This window comes from Sparus aurata, chromosome 24 (genome assembly GCF_900880675.1).
Source record: "Sparus aurata chromosome 24, fSpaAur1.1, whole genome shotgun sequence".
In the NCBI taxonomy this organism is placed as follows: domain Eukaryota; kingdom Metazoa; phylum Chordata; class Actinopteri; order Spariformes; family Sparidae; genus Sparus; species Sparus aurata.
Window position 1 is genome coordinate 15,994,259 of NC_044210.1, and position 17,199 is coordinate 16,011,457.

The 17,199-nt window shown below is 43.7% G+C and overlaps 1 protein-coding gene across 1 annotated transcript in view; it reads right to left on the reverse strand.

The window, feature by feature from the left end:
- Positions 1-17,199, reverse strand: part of filip1l (filamin A interacting protein 1-like) — a 72,398-nt gene that overhangs the window by 28,183 nt on the left and 27,016 nt on the right. The window lies entirely within an intron of this gene.

Here is a 17,199-nt window from a genome sequence, read left to right on the forward strand (position 1 = left end):
CCTTTCCCATGTGTGGAAAGAAGTCTTAGTGTTTGTGCTCTTCCACAGTTCCCGTGCATTTAAAGGGGTTATGCGGTGGCCTACCAGCAGTGAGTTGGTGCTAGTTGTCGGCTACGTACGTTGTGAGTATTAGCTTGTTTGAACTGGAAGGTTTTTACCGGGAGTTTTTGCCAAGAATTCTATGGCTAGCTAAAATAAGATATTTGGGTTTGTATTGACACTAAACACTATGAAGAAGCAATAACAAATGTTACGTAATGTCAGTTCAGGTCAATAGCTAGCTCACCAGCTTGCTAGCTATTAGCTTTTTATTACTTTTTGCATGTTTTAAGGTGCTAACAAGAGCTATGGCATCTCTGAGCGTTAATGAGGCTAATTTAAACTGTAGCTAGCAAAAAGAAGAAATTGAAGTTCAATCCAGGAAGTGTTTTCCTTTGTCATTTTAAATTTGATACCTTACTAAGCAGCTCTAAAAAATTACGTCTCGTCATTAAATCGGTATTCACTATTTACTATCTTCCACTTGCAGAGAGGAAGCTTATTAGCCTAGCTTGCTACCTTCCATTTTCCGAGTTGAGTACCGACTTAACAGCACTTCTCAAATGTTGCATTTAATGGAGAACTCAGACTTTATTTCAACAACACTGTGTCTATGGTAAAAAGTCATAACTCGGACGCTGTATGGTGCTAAACATTAGCCACATGTGTGTGCAGAAGTCAGTCAACGGATAGGTTTTCTTAATGTTCCTCAGGTCACCTTTTATCCTGCAACAGGGTCAGATTTTTGTTGCTTGAACTTTATGCCAGGCCAGTCCATAAAACCTGAGACCTCTGAGGGAAGTGAAGAGGGAAGGAGCCTGTTGGGGATACTGTGATACAGTGCACCACCTCCCCACTGTTTCCAGGTCTCTTGGCTGCATTAGGATCCCCGTAGCAGAAAACACTTATAATGTTGATGAAGTGCACCGGTGGGATACCGTAGTGCATGTCGAGGGGGCGGCCTGAAGGCCTTGGATCAGCAACAGCGTTATTAATGAAAGGCCCAAAATGTTGGACTTGAGCCCGTCTCTATTCTGGGTGATGTCACCGTCTGGATAGACACGACCGGTCTCACCTCAGTGACTGAACACAACAGATGGCTCACATCTGGAGGGATTCCAGAGAGGCATTTTAGCACCGAGGGTTATGAGGTTTAGCTCTGTCCACTTACTTCGACCGTTGATGAGGATTGATGGTGATTTTATATTTCTTTTAGTGCAATTAGCTCTGGCACGGCGCCGAGTCTTGAGAGGTTTTTACAAGATATTTAAAAAATGTGAAAACATCTGTGGGCATAGCTCCGTTCTGTTCTCTTGTTTTTCACATTTACACTTTTCCATTTGCAGAACCGTATTAATTTCCTCCTGGTGTTTACATATTTATTAAAGCAAACACAAACAGCTTTTATATCACATCTGTAGCCTTTACTAGATTCTCTGATCTGAGCTTTAAAGGATCTTGTGTTTTATTTAGCTTCTCGTGCATGTTAAAGGTATTCAAAGTTATAAAGGTCAACGCTGCTCCTGAAACGGCTCGTCACTAGTCCCGCCTCTTATTCCGCGACTTTGTGACATCACAGTATGCCACCATGTGGCATACTGTGATGATGATGATCACATTTGCGTTATTTATGCCTCGCAGGTCGTTTGGTACGCAAGAATTGATTTAGCACAGCTGCTCTGTTGTTGTTAGCAGTGCCAGGGTCAGGCGTGTGCGGGCTGACCAATCAGAGCAGACTGCGTATCTGTGGCGTCTTAAAGAGACAGGAGCTAAAAAAAAAGAGTGTTTTTTCCCACATTAAATCATGTACACTGAAAAATACAAAGCTGAAAATGAGCATATGTCCTTTAATCTCCTAAATCAGTTGCAAAGTCTATTATTTAATGTTTTTATCAGCTGTTATTTATCCAAGGATGGATTGAAGTTGAGTTTTGTATGACACAGTCTTTTCTTGCTGTACATTGACACCAGGGAGAACACTAATGCAGCAGCAGTCTCTTGTCCACTCAGCAGCTTCCATTTTTGAGTAGTCGGGGCTTAACCGGGGGCTTAAGCTCCTCAAAAGTTGCCCAAAGGAACCGTAACAGCACTTTCTGAGCCAACAGACCTCCCCGTCACATGCCTACGTTTCAACATTTGGACTCCCAGAGGCACCCCGAGCCCTTGAGTTAAGGGGGGAGACAGCCGACCTCTGTTTTCTGGGATGTATTTTTGCTCGAAATCAGTTTTTCACTTGATCCTAAAAATGCATTTAATTTGAGAGAGGCTTCCACTTAAAATGTAATATCAAGAAATCTGGATGCAGCGCAGTCTCTCTCTGTAAGGACGCCAAGGCCTGACAGAGCTAAAGAATAGCTGCTAAATCAGATTTCTTTTCTTTTTTTTTGGGTTGAGCACAAAACTGGCTGTAATATACGGCTTGTCGAAATGTGAGCTCATAATTTTCTTTGTTTGAGGAAAAACAAAAAAAGAAAAGAAAAAAAGGAGAGCGCCTCTGGAATGAGCTCATGCTATACTTACATTAAATTAGAGAGATCCAGGCATAGCATTTATTCTCTCTTGTGTTTGCTCTTTGTCCAAACCGCAGATACCGAACCTCCTCCTCTGCATGCTTAAACATTACAGGAAGCCTTCTGAAAAAAAAATTGTTGGATGGTTTTAAAGAGATTATAGGTGATATGGGGAGGGGAGGGGAGGTGATACTCTCGATAATAAATCAAAACATTAGCGTGTTTCTGGAGGGATGAGGTACAGAAAACATTTAATGTCGCACTCGGCTCATAAAGGTTTAGCATCCGACCTCACTTGTCTCCTTTCTGACACGGATACTTCCCCTTTCTTCCTCTTCACTAAGCCATGCGAGGCTCCTGAAACCGGAGAGACCCCTTAAACCGTTTTCCACCCTTTTGGTCTTTGGTCGATATCTCAAGAACTTCTTCTCCTCGAGATATCGACGTCCTCGTCCGTCAGTGTTCGTGCCAGCTGTTTATGCCTCGGTGATCTCCCCACCAGGTCAACGCAACATCGGCATCTGAGATTTTTGAGTAAAACTAACTTGACTGCATAATTTTATCTTGGAAAAATACAGTGTAATTGAGGTTTTGGGCTTTGGATCAAACAGACTCTGGAAATGGGTTCTAGGAAGAGTGCGGTTCAGAGTTTAGGGCGGAGGAAGGTGGATGTTGTTTGTTTTGCTGTTATGACACCGCACCTCAACAAAAAAAAAGGAAGAATAAGTGTATCCTACATTTTGCGGTTCATGAATTTAAATTATCAGCCGTAAGAGCCTCGGGGGCTCGTTGCACTATGGTGGATTAATTAGCTTGGCGCTCGTCTCGTCTCAAGTCATAAAAAGACAGAATTTGGTTTTCTGTTAAGTCATGCATATTATTGAGAGTTAAATTACATTTCTGCAGTGTTTTTGCAGAGGCTTGGTGGGCTTGTAAAAGATTAAGCTGTTCAACATCGCTTCCACATTCTTTCATAGAAAATATTTCTCCCCAGGATACATAACGATGGAGTTTTAATAATTTCCTTGAAATGTTTGTAAAAACAAAGAAAACTATGGAGGGAAAAGGTGCGTCTGAAAAGATAATGTTTACCCTGCGAGCATACCGGTGCCAGCTATTCTCCAGTCAGGAAAAACGCTCTCATCAATCACCTCCAGCACCTTGCATCCGATCCACCAGGAGGGAATTTAAAACCCAACCGTGGCTCCTATTTCCTGGTTGGTCTGAGAGTCTTGTCGAAGCCCAGGATGCACTGCGACGGGGTGGTCCCTCTGACAGATCTCTATTTGTTCCCCGCCAAAGACTCGATCCCCAGAGTTAGAAAATTTTGGTTTCCATATCACGGCTGGACACCCGAGAACCTCAGGTCGATCTTTTTCACTCCCACAGTAACCACAAACTCCCTTCTTACTTTCTCTTTCTCAGTCTTTCTCTCCGTGTTACACAGCGAAAGGAAACCTTTCGTCTGTAAATTCCTTTGAAATGATAAATTGTTAAAGAACATATAAATAGCCGTATCCACAAGTAACCAAAAACAGTCGCTTTGTTTTGGGTTTTTTACATTTTTATTCCGGTCTCTGTCAGACAAACTTCGTCAAGGAAAAGTAAATGAAACCCTGCTCCCCTATAAACATCCCTAATTAACCGTTACCACCTCACAATCAGTTGCTTCCTAACACCCTGAGAAAGTTACAAGGGCTATTTTCAATTTTACACAAATCCCTTGAAATCCTCACAGTGGCTGCAGAAACAGTGACTTAAGAAAAGGAGGATTTGTTTACAGTTTCTGAAGATGTAAGACATTTAGATGGAAGAAACAGAGTTCCACATTCAGGTCACGTTTGTCTGAGTCTAATATACAACTAAGTTGTTTTTCTGATCATGTTCTGTTGTGTTTTAAAGGTCCAGTTTTACTAAGAGTGTTGATCTTTGAGTCTTTTGACCTTAAGAGTCTTTTGAACTTAAGAAATATTGATGCGTTGGATTTGCTAACTCCTCAAATAGTGATGGTTTAGGTTCCGAACTCATGAAATACTGATGCTTTGGGTTTCCAAACTGGAGGAATACTGATGGTTTGGGTTTCCGAACTCATGAAATACTGATGATTTTCATTCCGAACTCATGAAATACTGATGCTTTGGGTTCCGAACTCATGAAATACTGATGCTTTGGGTTTCCAAACTGGAGGAATACTGATGCTTTGGGTTCCGAACTCATGAAATACTGATGCTCTGGGTTCCGAACTCATGAAATACTGATGCTTTGGGTTCCGAACTCATGAAATACTGATGCTTTGGGTTCCAAACTGGAGGAATACTGATGCTTTGGGTTCCAAACTCGAGGAATACTGATGCTTTGGGTTCCGAACTCATGAAATACTGATGCTTTGGGTTCCAAACTCATGAAATACTGATGCTTTGGGTTCCGAACTCATGAAATACTGATGCTTTGGGTTTCCGAACTGGAGGAATACTGATGCTTTGGGTTTCTGAACTGGAGGAATACTGATGGTTTTGGTTCCAAACCTGAGAAATACTGATGCTTAGGGTTCCAAACTCGAGGAATACTGATGCTTTAGGTCCGGACTTTTCTAATACTGATGCGTTGGGTTTACGAACTCTTCAAGGATAGCAGCCTACACAACCCACAATCCCAAAGCGTCAGTATTTGATGAGTTGAGAACGAGATTCAATAATCAACTTTCTTACAAATGTATGATTTTTAAAGCCTCAGACCTTGTCCACACACTAACCTTTTTTTAAGATCAAATATGTGCAGGCAACCTCATTTTACTTGATACCTTTGTCGTCGCGAGAAACATGAAAAGATGCTAAACAGTTATAATAGCGTCACAGAAATAGTCAATCCTTTGCTGATGGTCTGGTTTGCTTATAAAGGTCATATAGATGGATCTGTATTAAAGCTTCATGGTTCAGAACCAGTAAAAAACTCCTTGTAGCACATTTAAAAACATTGGGTTTAATTATTGCCAAGACCTTGGCAGATGGGTCCACTGAGGACGTTCATGTCAGCACAACTCATGACCTCATATCCTGTTTCAGCCAGTGGGAGGAAGAGGCAGTTTAGCCAGGCAACTCAACCCCACCTATGGGACCGTATCTGGCACAGAAAAGGATCACATTTGGTTATCTTTCTTTCTCCCTCTCACTGCATTACAGTATGGAAATGTTTCCTCCCTCTCGTGTGGGGAAGTTCACATCCCCACCACACGCTGTTCGTCCTGACCAAGGACGCCTTGCTGCGTTAACAAAGCAGCAAATAACAGCGTCCTGTCAGGTGGAAGCGGCGATAGCGATTTATGGCACCATTGTTACTTTCGCTTTCCTGTCTAATAACTCAGAGACGACACAAAGTCAGATCCTCACCTCAGAGTCCAGAGACTGTTGGGTTTGTAAACACGGGATACAGAGAGATCGGCTGATAATTTATAATATGTACAAGTAATTTAGGTGTATTTTGTGGAGAGGAAGATGCATATTGCTGGTTTTAATGGAACTTATTGAGTGAGAATACAGATCAGAGGGACAGTGTAGGATTAAAATTCCTTCAGATAAATTGGAAACTGTATCTAGCAGTTAGCTTAGCTAACTTGAAGCCATCGTCGCCAACAAACTACACATAACGTGATGTTTAGCGAGCTGTAGAAGGTGCAGGTAGATGGAGGTTGTTACCTTTGGACAGAGCCAGGCTAGCTGTTTCCCTCTGTTTTCAGGCTTTATGCTAAGCTAAGCTAAACAGCAGCTGGTTGTAGCTTCAGTACAGAAGATATCAATCCATTGATCAGCTCAGGAAAATACTTTTTTCTGTGTGTTTACTTCACATCTTGGTGATAATTCTTGATTGTTTTCAACTAAAATCCTACATATTGTCCCTTTAACAACTCAGATACACATAACTTGTTTATACACCAGATATGGGGAACTTTAACCTCAATAAATACTTGAAAATGTACATAAATAAGAGGGTTCAGTCGTGTGTTTATGACCCTACTGCAGCTCAGTTGTCGCCCTGTCTTTGTTAAAAAGAACAGAGCAGTAATGTCACCACGTTGATGGACTTCCCCTGTTTGCACAATCCATCGTGGCCACGTCCAGAGAGCCCATTCACCACAACGACACATTGAGTTGGCAGATTCCAGACAGGCTCTTTCCTCCCTCCATATTTCACTCACTATCTCGACGCTGACTTGGCCGGCAGCGCGGGCACAGACTCATTGTTCAGACGCTGCAGCTGCCAGAAACCGAGGACGTAATGTGCAAAGTCTCTCGCTGTCGCTTCCTTCCAGCCTGACGGGACGGGAGGGGGGGTGAAAGAAATGGCTCCCCTTCGCCATGTTTCGCCAGGCTGTAACTCAAGAAGGTGTCTACTAGAACAAATGTGAGAAGAAGGTAAATCAGATAGATTAGCTCTCGCCGGCGTGTAAATGTATCCTCTCCAATGTCAGCTTTACATGTTTTTTTCTCTGTTGCTTGTTTCAATCTGAGTCTCGCCCATCTCTCGCTGTCTCCAGCGCTGGCAGAGGCCACGCACGGTTCACAGCAAGCGTAGAAATGTCATGCTAACTCTACATTAGCCGCATTTTTCCCTCCTTGACCTGCCGGGCCCTCCACCCTCGGTGCTATTTCCTTTCACAAATAGAAGATTAGCTCATACATCACTCCTGCAGATTCCCAGGCAGCATAATCATTTGTCAGCCTCCATCCAGCGGTTTTTTAACGCTAGAGTTACAAATAGCCTCTCCGAATGCTCTAATAACACTTGCAAAACACACAGGTGCTATCGTGGCATCACAAAACACCATGTCACCCACTTTTATTAATGGGTTTGCCAGTAATCGTCCACATTTTTGTTGGATTAAGACATTGACAGAGACACCCGGCCTCCACGCAAAATACAACAATCTCACGCAAATGGTTATAAAACTGACCTGTTGACTTTGATAATAAGAAATGGAGCTTTAAAGTGAGCGGACACCCCTCATTTTTTGGATTCATTTAAATTATTTCACACTTACTCCTAACATTTTGTCTTTTTCATCAGTTTTGAATTCCTTTTTTGCACCACAGTAGCTAATTGTTTGCAAAAGCGTGCAAGACACACGACATTTAGCCTAAATGCTAATATGTGGAAGCTTTGCCTCGACTAAATCCAACAGGTGAAGTGGTTCCAAGGTCATTTTAAGCCGAACCTTTTTGTTTTTCGGAACACTTACCGAGTGGGTTTTGTGCCTAAACCTAACCGGAGCGTGAGCACAGCGTTGTGTCAAGACATGAAGACGAGTTTACTTTTAACTCCTCTCTGGTTTTGCAGAAACAAACTTAGCTTTTGGTTGAGAGATAACACTCCTGCACTTCCTTCATAAAAACATCTGCAAGACCGACACAGAAAATGTGGCGATCGCATCCAAACAGTGCCAGAAAATGTCGCTTTCTTGTCAGTTGAGCAGCTCTAGATGAACGTTTTATCACCTGAACCGCAGCAGAATCAACACAAAAACATTCAAGTTCTATTTTAAGGGCTCCTCCCCCCTTAACAAGTCTAAAAAAGGCTGGAAAAGTACGAGCAGCGAGTCGTGCGTCGTTGTGGTCGATGAGGTCTAATCGCCGCATTCTGTCGGGGGAGATGTAATCACATGACGTTATGCAATGACGACTCTCTGGGCCTAATTACCACCTAGTTGGCGGATGTTGCGGAGTTAATATTTTGACAGTATCTCACACACACTTTGAGGTAACACGACCGCACTGGTCAGACACACTTCGACATGCGCGGTGTCTGTTTTATGTTAAGCTGATTGATGCAGCGGTTGGAGTCGACCCAAGTGGTGCATCTGCGAGTGTTTGTGCACCTTGTCTTCATGTTTCGTCGATGAGGTAACTCCCCCGGATAAAACGAAAAACACACAGATCGTCAACCTGAAAGCGCTGGAAAAATAAACCTGACAGGTGGTTTGTTCTCCGAGCGAGCAACATCTAGTCCGTCTCATCGTGAAGACGTCGAAGAGGAAAGTAGAAGCGGGGTCGAGGATCATTCCTCACTCTTAAAATTAGTTCTCAGGCTGAAGAAAAACATAATTTTTCAAACAAATGAGTCTGCAGACAGTGCTGTACAGTTAATAGATGGATGGAAGTTGTGCAATTCAAGAGCTTTTAAGGTGAAGTGAAAGCACAGGAGGCGTGCGTCTCCTCGCTTTTAATGCCATCGACCTTGTTAGAGCGGATTCAGACGAACGAGCCCGAGGTCGAGGAGACTGTGGAGCAATCTGCTCGTTATCTGGCCAGGGCAGAAAAAAAGAGGGGAGTGTTGGCCGGCCGGCCCGAATTAGGTCAGCAGCCGCTCACTTTTTCCTACAGTGTGGGAGTGATGCTGTGACGAGTGTCCAGATACACAAACAAAGGTGGACTCAAATGGACCCATCTGCCCTTTTATAGCCCGGCAGTGTTTGAAGGTTACAGCCCGAAATAACCAAAATCTATCTTGAGTTATTAAGACAATATTCTTTGTATTTCTAATTGTTTTTTTCCTTGTTTTCACTTCTCTTTATGCATTAAATTCATCCATACATCCAGATTTTAATGCACATTCATCAGCTTAACTCTTGATAAACCAAGCAGAGCGCTGACGCTTCTACAGACGTGTTGTTTTTTTGAGGAGAAGTCGGGTGACGCATGTCGAGGCGAGGCAGAATGTGTGTCGTGTGTGTGCTCAGAGGTCGTCGCTGAATGTGTCGTGTGCGTGTGATTCCCGGCCTCGACGTGAGGGCACAAAGCTTGCAAAAGTGCAAATATGCGAGTGACGTCGCGTACAGTATTCTCCCCGAGAAACAGCTTTGCTTTCCCTTAAAAGGGAGCGCTTTGACGCGGAGCTTTCGAGAAACGCGCTCCCGTACCAGCGTCTGATAAACAAGACGAGTTTAGAATATCTCATCGCGCGTATCTCATCGTACCAGGGTTTGACCCTGGCTCTGAGCTGGAATGTACAATATGCACCGGGGTGAAACATTTTTCCGGGGAGGGATACAGGTGTGCGTCTCCTCGCAGCTCGGAGCTCAGCCATCGCATGCCATACAGCTGATGAATGAGGCAGATTTAGGAGCGCAGGTGAGGACAGATCCTGCTCGTGCATACGCCGGAATATGTGTCCGTACAGCCGCTCGACAACTTCCTCGAACACGCTGCAAAAGTTCACAACCAGGTGAGCACAACAAGAGAAAAAAAGTCCCCAGATCGTAAAAAGGAATCTGAGAAAAAAAAAGCTTGTGTTGTGTTCCAAAGAGCGAGCAGGTCTGGATAATAAGCATCTCTGCGATGATGACGACGATGATGATGATGAGGCAATCGCTGAAGAATGTCCTCGATCTGATCCACGCGGGTGATGTCACCTCGTGTGCAGTGAAGTCAACCAGATGGCACAAAGATACACAGCGTGCCCTGCGAGTGGTTAGGAGCCGGAGGGGGGAAGGTCACGCGGTGTCACATTCGCAGCTACTGTGCTTTTTCTATCGGCAATAAAAAAAAAGAAGAAGCTGCTACAGTGATTACAGCCAGAACATTACATCAGTTTCATCCACGAGGTTGTTTTCCCATCGTTTTTTTTTTGGACTTCCCCCCGCCGAGGCCTCGACTGCGTTGTGTAAGCATCGTCGTGACTAATAAAACACAGAAAATTACAATTTGGAGGTTTTCTTTTTTACGTCTTATTAGCGTGAATCATGAAATGTTGCTGAAACGGTGACGTGCAACACCCACACACATCTGACTTCAATCATGTGTGTGTGTGTGCAGGAGCTGTCAAGTAGCCCAGGATCATATTAGCAACACATAAGACCAATACTGATGTTGATACCAATATCAGTACATGTATATTCACAGAGAGCAGCAGGGGTGACACGTTTTTGGAGGCTAACCTGGAAGTTAGCATCCACAAAAAGCGAAAAATAAGCAAGTACCAAAAATGCACACCCGCACAGAGAAACAAGAGCATTTAAACCTTAAAATCCAAATTAAAAACCCAACTAAACTTCAGTAAGTCCAAGAAAACCCGGGCCCAGCAACACCTCTCTTCTCCTCTCGGTATGAACTGATCCCAGACCAGCTGGCTCGCCGAACATGAGGGTTCTGTGTGCATTTTCCTGACGTTACGTCACAGCGCGGCTCGTAGGTGTCCGAGTTCAGGTTTCATGCTGCCATCTGGAGACACGTGAGCACATGCGAGGCCGCCCCGGTGCTGCTGCAGCTGTAAACGGGTACAGATAGCGGGGATGAGCCGGCTCGGGTTTCCGTGCGCTCCGTCTCCGGGTTCACCGCCTCACATGACAACACGGGCTGAACTCCTCACACCGACATCAGTCAGGACGCTTCAAACGTGAGCCGGGCTCCAAGTCGTTTTATGCTATGCATGACATCAGAGGATGCAGATGGTCATAAAGTTCTCTCCCTGCCCTTCAGAAGAACAAAGTGCCTGCCTGGTGTGTGTCTGTGTGTGTGTGTGTGTGTGTATCGCTGAAGTCATGTTTAAAGTAACATCTGTTGATGGTTAGGACGCCGCTCTCGCTCTCACACCCCTGCTGCTCCCGCGGTACCCAACGCGCGATGAGGTCATCACTCATGGACGGCGGCCGCGACGATCAATCAGAGGGGAACCGGGTTCACCCCCCAACCCCCTGCCCAGACTAAAGGGACAGTTCACCCCCCAAAAAATGCAATATTTGTTTCCTGTTTCCTCTGTTGAGCTTGTTTCTAGACGACACTCGGTTTGTGAAGCGACCAAAAAAACATTTTTTTTCTAGCAACGGCTCAGAATCCGCTCAGGGACGACAGGCTAGCTAAGCTAACTAAGCTTGCTAACGTTACAGCTAGAGCTGCCTCTTAAATCTTAGAAATTTGCTGCTTTTCTTTGTCATTTCTGACAGTAAATGAGGCGTCTTGTGGTTTTGGACTGTTCGTTGGACAAAAGAAGCAATTTTGAAGACGTCACTTTGGGCTCTGGGAAGATTGTGATGAAAGCTTTCCAGAATCTTTCGTCATTTAATTGACTACGATTAATCATAATGAAAAGAAGTGTTAGATGCTCTTGAGTAATCTTCCATCACCAGGTCATGATGACAAAACAAGCTGACAACATAGAGGGGAAAAGATAGAAATTAAACACAGAAGGGCTCATAAACAAATGAAACATAGTTGTGCACTGGGTGGGAAAAAGACAAAGACAAGAAGTGGGAGGTGACAACACGACAAACGAAGAGCAATTCTACAAAATAAAACAGGAAACATCAATGAAAGCAGACTTCTCTACCGCCAATATATCCAAAACTCCGCACCTCAAACCAAAACAACCTAGATGGATAAAAAGCACCAAAGGTAGAAAGAAAAATACGCATTTTCAATTTTGAGTGGACTGTCCCTTTAACAGGGAGAAGGTCAGGCAGAAGTCAGAGGCGATGAAAAAAATACCAAATTAAATGAAAAATATAAAAATATCCCGCAGCACATGTCACCCCAGGATGTAATCACAACTTGCTGCTTTCCACTGGCCCAGTAAAAAGGAAATGATTACATCCTGCTGAAATGCGTCGTACAACAACAGATTAACGAGGGTGAAATTAAAGCCCGGTGCGACGCGGTGCCTCTCGTAGTGTACATGTCGAGGCCGTGGCAAAAACACAGAGGGCTGTTTCTGCTCTCCTCAGACGAGTGATAAGTGGCTTTTCCTCGTACAAGTCGAAGCTATTTCAGGGTTTGCACTTTCTCTGGCGCTCTGTAATAATGTTTTGGAAGGAGTGCAGAGCAGAACAGAAGCCGCTGAACAAACTCGGGGTTTCGTGCTCGGGCGAAGGACTGTAATGTCGTTTACTTAAGCTCCTCGGGGATTCTGTGTTTCTTCCTGCTTGAGGCGGTTTCTCGATGACATGTCTACCTCGAACATCTTGAGAGGATCATTGAGCTGCGAGATGACAGAAATATATCTTCTTGTTAAAGTGCATCCCCCAGTTTTTACTGACAGCTGGACTGTCAAACGTTTGAGGATAACTTTTTATTGTTTTGGACATCAGTTCCATCAGTGATGATAACGTTATACGAGCCTCATGTTTTTGCTCTAAATATGAGACTACAGCCAGAATCCAGTTGTCTTAGCTTAGCATTAAGACTGGAAACAGAGGAAACAGCTGAGGGTGACACAATCCTCCTGCCAGAACCTTTAAAGCTCACTTATCATCTAATATATTGCATTTTTGTGTTAAAACAGATGAAATAGAACTAATTAGAATGTTTTTTTAACAGTATTTCAGGTTTATTTTGCCCAAAACTAGCAGATTGTCGGAGATGTCGCTGTCGTGTAGCTTTAGCTCGTCAAAGACGCTTGTGAAACAACACGCTACGTAAAATAAGCAAAACAGAAATGCCAAATATCACTTTGAGATTACAAAAAGAGGGCAGCATATCACAGGAGTAACAGTAACTGCAGCTGACTGTAGCTACCATTAGCTTGTTAGCTCAGTTAGCCGTGCAGCTAGTGGTCCTCTTAAGAGCTCAAGGTAAACGGTGGTGTTACGACACAGGCGTGCCAACTTCTGCAGATATGTGCAACACAATATGTAGATTACCTGAACAAAAAAGTTGGCACAACCAAAATTAAAGGTGCAATATGCAAGAATTGGCCACCTACAGTACACCTAGCTACTTTGCTATATTAGCCAACAGCTAGTTGTTTAGACTGCGAGCTCAGCACACTAGGGAGAGTTGTTGTTTCTTGTTTGCCACTAAAATCTTACAAATTGCAGATTTAAACCCCAATTTCCCCAATAAAATAACAGAATAATCATGATTATACCTTTGTTTTCTCCTCCAGATGTGTTTGACTGACCTGTACGATCAATACGTTTTCTCACCTGTCTGAATTTGAGACTAAAGCTTTATCATAAACAACAGAAACAATGGTAAAAAGTGAAAAATATCCAGAAAATCACGCAGCGAAAGATGATATTTACAGCTACATGTTGAGTTTGGCCCATTTATGGACCCAAAAGAAGCTGAACCCCCACATGTACTCTCCTGTGCATACACTTTCAGCAGTACTATATAATGTAACTCATAATTATCCGTATGACGGCACTGAAAAGTCTAATGTCTCACGTGAGGATTGAGGCAATGAGGTACAGTAAGAGGACACCTCTGAACAAACACCTTCGCCTAATAACTTTGCACACACTCGCATCCACGACCGTAACAGAGTCCTCAGCTACACAAACAAGGCTGCGTCCAACCACTGAAGACAGATGACACTGGCAGATGCTGAACATATTGTTACATGGACTGACGCTGAAGTCCCGGGACGAAGAAAATACACAACCAGCAACTATTTCCATGGTAATCTGGCATCTCGGCGAACATGCAGCGTGATTGATGCTTCTCAGAGCCATTAGGTTAGTTTTTCTTTTTTGTCCTCCTCCGAGTCGTATAAATCCTTCGCCTATTCTCACGTGGTAATTAGCTCGACCCCGGACGGGGGCCTATTTTTCATGGCAGCCTGTCCTTCCTGACATGCCCGGTGACAAAGCGCAGACCGTCGTCATACCGTCCTCCGATCCAACTCAAACATTCTGCCTCGGCTAAAGTGCAATGATGTGATCGTCCCAAATAGGTCACGGGCCGACGTCCAGCTGTGTTTCCTTTATGAAATTAATTGCTGAGGGTGCATGTGTGTGTGTGTGTGTGTGTGTGTGTGTCTGCTTGATTCTTATGTGTGCGCGTGTGATATGCGATATTGCTGAGGAAGCAGTAAACGGAGCGCTGCCCAGTAAGTGCTCTCCATGTGACATTTACAGAAGAAATCAGTCAGACGTGTTTCCACCTCCAGCTGTCTCTGACTTAGCTGGCAATTTAATTCGTCCCAGACTCGTCTCACATTACAGTATTTCATTCGATCACAGAGGCGTTGAGACATCTGCGACACGTCTCGAAATGTCTCGAAATACAGCAGAAGCAGCATCCAGTGCTATGAGATGACGGCTAGCACATCAATAGCACTAGATAAGTGTTACCAGGGTTCCTGTTGCAGTACAAAACATCGTTTGACAGCCATGCCAGGGTCAACACTTGGAGCTAAATGCTAACATCAGCATGCTAACATCCCCACAATTACAAGTGCTGTTCAGCAGGTATAAATTGAGTGTGTTAGCATGCTAACATTTGCTAATAAGGGTTGCGCAGTACGTTTTTTTTTTTTTTTTTTTTGCAGATTATTAATGCCATGAGGATCACCCAAAACTTTAAATGTGATCAATTTGGTCATCATGTCATGCAATCCTGTAGATTTTCAGATATTTTACAGGATAAGTAAAAAAAGTTTCCTCAGGCGACACTTGAGGAAAAGTCAGGATACTGTATCAACACAATCTTGATCATCCTCTGGGGAACACAAATGTTTCTACAGAACTTCATCCCAATCCATCCAGTAGTGTGAGATACAGTATTTCTGTCTCGCCTTAAAGTCTGTTTGTGGTCTTGGGTCAGTTAACAGGACAGAAGATTGAAAAATGTTCAAGCATAACTCCAAATTCCAGTAATTTTGATCCACTACTATGGTCACGGACAGTTCAGAGAGCGACCACATCAGAGCACATCAAGAAACCGCTGCATAAACAATCCGATCTTTAAGTGTCCCTCGTTCTGAGCTGCCTCTGAGCCTCGCTGGCACTGAAACGCAGACTTAGCTGTAGGAAAGTCATCCAGGGATATGGTTTTTCCCTCTGCTTCACAGATATCCGCGGCGCTACCATAAAGCAGAGCTGTAAATGTAAAGATTGTTTGTGTTTTTAAGCTCAAACCTAAATTATCTGTCGACAGACTCCCCCTCTCGGCCGCTGGATCATCTCCAGTCAAAACTCTTGGTTTGCTCCAGGTTTGTGCAGAGTTGTTCAATAAAAGGTGATAATAAAAGTGAAGGACCTACTACAGGTCATGAGAAAACCAATAATGGAATTCTTGAGTCTGGTTTTTCCCCCTGTAATCCTGAAGAACACTTTGATTTAATGCGAACATTACATAGGATTATTAAGACATTCATGCTTTTGGCAGAGCTGAGGGGCTGGAGTCGGAAAGAGGATTTTACAAGCTGACATACTGCTTTTGAGCAAGGCATTTAACTCAACAGCCACTATCCTCCAACACGAGGTCATGGGAAAAGAGAAGGATTTGATCACCCGACTTTCGACTGCTGAAGTGACTCAAGAGGCTCTCTAACTTTGAAGAACATGCTGACATTGACTCGTAAAGACACTGCAGGGACAGTGAGGCAATTAGAGATGACAGATGTTGCTAAAATAAGAAAGCCGCATCAGTCATGAATTTGGCTTTGGTTTCATAATGCGCCCATGGGCTGAATAAATGCACGGTGTGTGGCGTTGTCAGTCAAAAAGTCTCTTGACAATGGTGCAAAGGTTTTTTTAAGTTTCTGTTTGTTGGATCTTAATGGAACAAGCAGTTGCACCACTGTGGTTGGTCTTAGAGGTCGATTTTTAGATTCTTCACACTTCACTCTTGAAAGATCATGTCTTGATACAAAGAAATCGATTCTCAACATCATGATGGAAATGGGCAAGCACTTTCAGAAAAGACTCGGGCAACTGGATGAACTGTCTATGCCAGTCAGTCACAACTTCAATCAAGCAGATCCTTTAGAACTCCTTAAGAGAAGTGCAAAAAACGTCTTTTTCATCAAGAAAAACTTTCAGTGCCTTCGTTGGCTGAAAGATCCAAGTTGTGAGAAAGTTGATCTATGAGTCTCATTCCCAGCTCGTCAAGCGCTGATGCTTTGGGATTGTAGGTCTGGTTGGCCGCCATCCCGAAGCATCAGTATTTGACGAGTTTGGAATACTTTCAACTTGGACCTCAAAGCCTAACCCGTCCTTTTTCAAACAAATCACTTCTCTCACTGGTCTCTGTCATCGCACCTTCACCATGATCGTAGCTGCCAGTAGTTTCTCTAATAGGACGCTGATTGGTTCAGTACTCAAGCTCACAAGTACATCATAGCTTCAAGTCTGCTGAGATGAATTTGCGTGACTGTGCAAATCCAGCTGCCTCGCAAGGCCTGTTCCTCACAGCTGAGCCAACTGGATGGTGAAGCTTGGTGTAAAAACAGTAAGTCCAGCCAAATGAGGTGTAATCATATACAGAGGTTTCGTGCCATTTTAAAAAAGTCATCTAAGATCAAAACAACAGTAGATCCATATCTGGAACTGGATTTCTTGGAGACGTTATACTGGTGCCATCTTGGCTCTCTCTAGCACGATTATAGATCATCACAAATATGTTGCGTTTGAAAAGCAGAACGTAGTCCACATCGTAGCCCTCTGATTTGGCATCAGATTAAACGGTGAGGTGTTTCTTAACTGGTCTATCAGAGTGTTTTGATACCCGTTCAGCTCAGGAGGACTCAACAGCCCATCGTCATTGACACCCCTATTTTTGAAAGCTCATGAATGTGTCTCCTGAGTAACAGAACGCTAGCCAAAGCAATTTGCCTTAATGAAGTTGAAGGGCAACCAAAATTAGCATTTAAATCAGACAGCCGAATTTAGAAAGTGAGTTTGACACTGACACTTTCCCCTGAAACCAAAATGAGATTT